Source organism: Diabrotica undecimpunctata, chromosome 3, assembly GCF_040954645.1.
Source record: "Diabrotica undecimpunctata isolate CICGRU chromosome 3, icDiaUnde3, whole genome shotgun sequence".
In the NCBI taxonomy this organism is placed as follows: Eukaryota; Metazoa; Arthropoda; class Insecta; order Coleoptera; family Chrysomelidae; genus Diabrotica; species Diabrotica undecimpunctata.
The window spans coordinates 23,086,579-23,092,797 of NC_092805.1; positions in this window are offsets into that span (position 1 = coordinate 23,086,579).

Here is a 6,219-nt window from a genome sequence, read left to right on the forward strand (position 1 = left end):
ACACTATTATTTGAAGAACAATTTTATTTCCTTTTTCAAGAATTTCTACAATACAATAAAAGACAAAAATTACAGTTTGAACAAATGTAATGGGTCTTTGTAAAAGCTTACCAAAAATTACATTAAAAATACATATTGATTAATTCACACTAAATAAAAGTACACAGTAGAAGGCTGTAATACATATTAATTGATATTAAATACTTTTCCCCAAAGGATTAAAAAAAGGGAAAACAAAAAACAAGAAAACGTGCAGAGATGTCGACATTGATAAAAATTTTTAATTGTTTTTGTCTGCGAAAGTAAACTAGTTAATTTGAAATTATATTAGTGATATATAATTCTATTCAACGGTATTCAACCATCTCAAAACGTGTGGGAGATTTGAGAAATCTCATAAACCCTAAATGCCAAAAGAAAGAATATGCTTGTAGATTTTACTGAGATTATCAATTTCAGACCATTTGTTTATTGTATTAGAACCCTTGCACCATCTCAAGAAAAGTACGTGTATTTTTATTTCTCTGTGTTCAATATTTTTGGATCAAGAAAATTAATAATGTGGTTATTTTAACAGGTTAAGTGCCAGGAGAGGCTAACACGGAATCACACATAAAAGTTATATACGGGCCGCGTGATACCTACGTGGAGTCACTCGCTAGGTGGTCAGAAAATGCTGTGTAGCTCAACAGCGGCTATTTAAAATACACGGGGACATTTTGAGCCCGGCCAGATGGTCTAGAAAGCATACTTGGTCTGTGCTTCTGAGATGTGAACGAGGACTCACATGGCCCATAATATATAAGTAACAATTGCGTAATTATATATTTTTTTAAAAGTGAAACTGGAACAAAACCATGAAGTGGAGATATCCAGGAGTGGCTAGTATACCTGTTGAATACAAAGCACGTAGTGTTCGTGTGTATTAAGGTATAAAAAATGCTTATTAAAAGCTTAAAATTTTTATTTTAAAGAAGATCTTTTCGGAATTGAATCATTCCATCATCAGTTTACTAAAAGAGAGAGTAAAAATACCAATATTAAAAAACAAGTAAGTTAAAATTTAAATATATAGAAAGAACACGTTGGTTTTTTACTACTTACATAAAAAGTTGTTGAAAAACATTGTATGGCCACAAAAAAACATTGGAAGGACATCAGTATTAAAAAACAATCCTCATGGTATTTACAAAGGTAAATGCAATAGACTGTTAACTTTGTTAATTAATAAAAACTGAAAATGGGGGCATCTTACATTACCTCCAGCACAGATCAGAGGTAATGTAAGTCGATAAAACCTCACCAGCTCCAGGGGATCATGTAACATGCCCCCATTTTTAGTTTTTATTAATTAACAAAGTTAACAGTCTATTGCATTTACCTTTGTAAATACCATGAGGATTGTTTTTTAATACTGATGTCCTTCCAATGTTTTTCTATGGCCATACAATGTTTTTCAACAACTTTTTATGTAAGTAGTAAAAAACCAACGTGTTCTTTCTTATATTTAAATTTTAACTTACTTGTTTTTTAATATTGGTATTTTTACTCTCTCTCTTTTAGTAAACTGATGATGGAATGATTCAATTCCGAAAAGATATTCTCTAAAATAAAAATTTTAAGCTTTTAATAAGCATTTTTTATACCTTAATACACACGAACACCACGTGTTTTATATATTTTTTTGTTATATATTTATAGTAAAAACACATTTCAGGTAAAATAAGCTTTATTTTCATTAAACAGAACGCAATAAAATTATATCAAAATTGTATCTAAAGCACTAATTTAATTTTTTGTCACAGAATGTATGACAAAAAACACTTAAGGCAATATAATTTTTTACAGTCATCACATGTCAATGATGTGTTGGTTGCTTTCCTCTGTGCTACTTGCCTTCCTTCCTCTTCTACCATTTTTACGTAAATCGTTGCACATCGTCTTCTGCCTGCACGACCAATATCGCTGAGTTTGTGACTATTTTCCATATTGACTGGTGTGACAATAAAATCTCCTAATAGGCCCTGAATTGCTTCTTCCTTGAATTTGGTAATCTTCATGCTTTCATTGGCAATGCTTTAATGCTCGATATAGGTATTTATAAGTGCTATACCAGTCAAGAGCTCTATCGATAATTTTTTGTACCATTTTATTCGTTTACGTAATGGCGAATTATAGGTTTTCATTTAATCTGATATATCAATGAAACTTTTATATTTATTATATTGGATGACATTCTTTGGCTGTACACCATCACCACGTGCCTTATGCATTGTCATCATTTCGTCAGCGGATTTGGTACTAATCACCAGCATATCTCGCTTGTCCCCCCACTTCTGAACAACGATGCCCGAATTACTTTTTCGCCTACTTTTAATTTTTTGGGATTATATTTGCGGTTTACGTACCAATCATATAAGTTTTTTGGTGTAGGAGTTCATGTGCAAGTGTGACAAAACTGTAGTAGTTATCAATCCCAAGTGTTCGTCCTTTGTCAAGCAGTCCATCCATAAGTTTAATCACTACATTTGTTGGTACGGTGCTACCTTCAGCATGTTCTTTTCCACAATATACGGTAAAATCGTATGTATAACCACCTTCCAGACAAAATTTGAATAATTTTATCCCAAATTTATGCCTTTTGTTGGCAACATACTGTTTGAATTTTAGTCGCCCTTGAAAAGGCACTAAAGTTTCGTCAATGCACACATTTTTCTTTGGAACGATGGCAGCCTAGAATTTATTCCTCAGTCTGCTAACCAATGGAACGATCTTCTGCAAACGGTCATCTGTTGTTACTGAATTATCGCTGAAATGCAGCGTTTTCCATAATAACTGGAAGCGATTCCTTGACATTACTTTTTTGATATTATTCACATAAGGATCATTCTTTCACCAGTACGAATGAAAAGATGGAAAATGACATAATCCCGTCCATATAACTATACCCAGGTATCGTTTTATTTCGGCGACATTAGTATTGTGCCACGCGGTAATACGTGTGCTTTCTTTTCTGATTTCTGTCTTGACACTGCAGGGCATAACGATATGTTTCTTCGACCTAAAAATTAAAAAAAATCAAAATCAGTTGAACAAAATAAATTGGATATTTACCATCATGCATAAAAGACCATCGTCCACCACCACCAGACCACCAAAATATTCGTAGAATTGAAAGGGGATTTGTTCATTCAGGGCATTCAGGGAACAGGGCACTCATTCTCAATAGCGTTCATATCAGGCGAGTTGCCTGGCTAGTCAAGAACTTTAATTTTTTTTGTTTTAAATAAGTTAAAATACTCTTAGCCTTGTGGCAAGGAGTATCATCGTGCATAAATATGGGTTCTTCAGGAAACCATTCCTACAGCTGTAGCAAAAGTCTCGTTTCGAGTACTTTCCGGTACTGGTCTTGTCTCATCGTGTTTTCCACCACGTAGAGACGGTCTGTACCTTTGCTGGACACCACAGACCAGACCATGAGTGACAATGGGTATTTGATGGTGGGCACAATGCAGTCGGGCTTGTATTTCTCGTTGGGACGTCCCCGAACAAACTCCGTTTTTGCTGTCAAAACTTGAAAAACGGATTCGTCCGAGAAGCAGACCTGAAATCAACAAAATTTTTAAAAATGCTTATATTTTTTTTTCTAGTTTTTAGTATTGATATTCAAGCAAAACAACACAAATATACCTTTTTTCCAGTCTTCCACTGTCCAGTTTTTGTATTTTTGTGTCCATTCGAAACGTTTCTTTATCATAACCGGAGTAAGCCTTAGCTTTTGAGCTGGTCTCAAATTCAAATTCACAAATTTCTTCATCTCTTATCTCCGGGGTAAGCATTCGCAGTGGTTTCTTTTTGTTTACTGGGCAAATATCTCTTATTTTTTAATCAGTCCTAGGAGTAGTCACAAGTCTTCCGCTGTGACTCTTATGCTTTGGATCCAAACTGACTCCAGACGCAATTTTCTGTTTTATATTCCTTACAGAACTTCTTGATGCTCCTACTATTGCTGCTATTTAATTTTGAGACATTTGTCCAGCTTTTAGGAGTCCAAATACCTGGACTACTCGTTTTGGTGACAGATCAGCGTTTTTACCCATCTAAAAATGTCTAATACCCTTAATTATACCAATACCTTCACTGCATATTTTTATAATCTAAAAAATTATATAAAAAAAGGATAAATCACTCATCTCTGCAATAAAATTTCAGGTCAAAACCGTTGAGAATTCAAATGTTCACACACAGTATTTGAGGTTACAAAATGCACGCTAGTTGACAGGACGCAATGCTGTCAGAAATGGCGAATAGTGCGGTGTTGCCAACGTTAAAATAGTACAATATTGTTACCATACTATATTAAATGTTGCTATGCGAAAAAATAATAACATTCCTGTTGATAAAAATTATTAATTTAAAAAAATGCAAATTTTTAATGCTTGGCCTAATAATTTGACAGTACATGATATGGAGCATATATAATTCATTTTTCAAGAGTGTTTAATTTTTGTTTAGTTTTAGTGTATAATGAAAATTAAATTTTAAAATTTTTAGTTGCTATCTTTTCTCCTTCAAATTCGCTCAAAATCCGTTTTAATTTTGAAGTAAGATTAGGTATAAATGGAGAAGGGTAATAAATACTACTTGTCATGTGGTTATTTGCAGTGGTATCATTATTGGGTTGAGAAGCTTATAAGGTGTTGACTGTATTCAAAATATGCAAGAAAGGAAGATTAAATAAGCGGCTGTATATCAACTTATATGTATGAACTTTCAACTTAAATGTTACGTAATGTCAGTAGATATTTTTTAACAAACTGCGGATGGGAAAGTCTACTAACACGATTTTTCAATGCTGTTATCAAATTATAGTTCATTTTGGTCGGACGACAAAAATAATAGCATTTGTACAATTTATTTTTAAGAATACTGTTATCATATCTCAATACCATTATGTCAGGGAATGACAGGGTTTTATCTACCTCCACCTTGCAAGTATACTATAAATAGTATAGTATAGTATTTATACTATAAACAGCGAGCAAAAGTACGTGTTAACGAACAGCTGTCAGAAGAAATTGAAATTAGATGTGGAGTGAGACAGGGATGCGTATTGTCGCCAATTCTTTTTAATGCCTACTCCGAAGAGGTCCTGAAAAAAGCTCTTGACCAGAATAGCAGAGTTTGGAAAAGAGTATGGTCTAACAATGAATGTCAAGAAGACGAAATTTATGAGAATATCGAAAACTCAAAGAAATAACGAGAATCTTCTAATACACGAAACCAACGTCGAACAAATGGACAAATATGCATACCTGGGAGCAATGATTAACTCCACAAATGATTACAATCAAGAGATCAAAATAAGAATTGAAAAGTCTAGAGCAAATTTCAACAAAATGAGAAGAGTGCTATGTACCAGGGATTTAAAACTGGAACTAAGACTTAGGTTGGCGAGGTGCTATGTTTTTTCGACTTTATTTTATGAAATTTAATCTTGGACCTTGAATGCGACATTAATGAAAAAACTGGAATCATTCGAGCTGTGGGTGTACAGAATTCTGAAAATATCATGGACAGAACACGTCACAAACAAAGAGGTTCTGGGAAAGATGAACAAAGAAATGGAAATTTTAAATACAATAAAAACAAGCAAATTAAAATATCTCGGACATATTACACGTGGAGAGAAATACACCTTGCTCCAACTGATTATGCTGGGAAAGATCCAAGGAAAGAGAAGTATAGGGAGGCGTAGAATGTCATGGCTGCGCAACCTGAGAGAGTGGTACGGATGTACCGTTCGCGTCATAAAAAACTGGTACAACTCTTATAACCGAAAATCGTGTTTTTCAAGTTGTGTAAGTTGAGCTTTTCACATGTGTCATTCTAATTTCGAAGGCAACGTTGCCAGTTCAACGAAAATATTATATCAAATCAGCTAAAATCAGGGCTGTGCGATAGGTCGCTAGTTTAGTTTTTAGTACATTAAAAACTAAAACAATATCGAGCATTCTCTATCAGCCAGTCACATTTATATTTAAACATTTATTTAAACATACATCTTAAAAAATTCTATTAATTTTGAAATTTTCCATTATCTCAGTACCCATACATTGATTCGTGTTTTATTATAATTTATGAAAATATTTCAATTCAAAAATAATGATAGATAATAAATCTAGACATGACTTTAAATTATTATGTTTAATTTCAAAT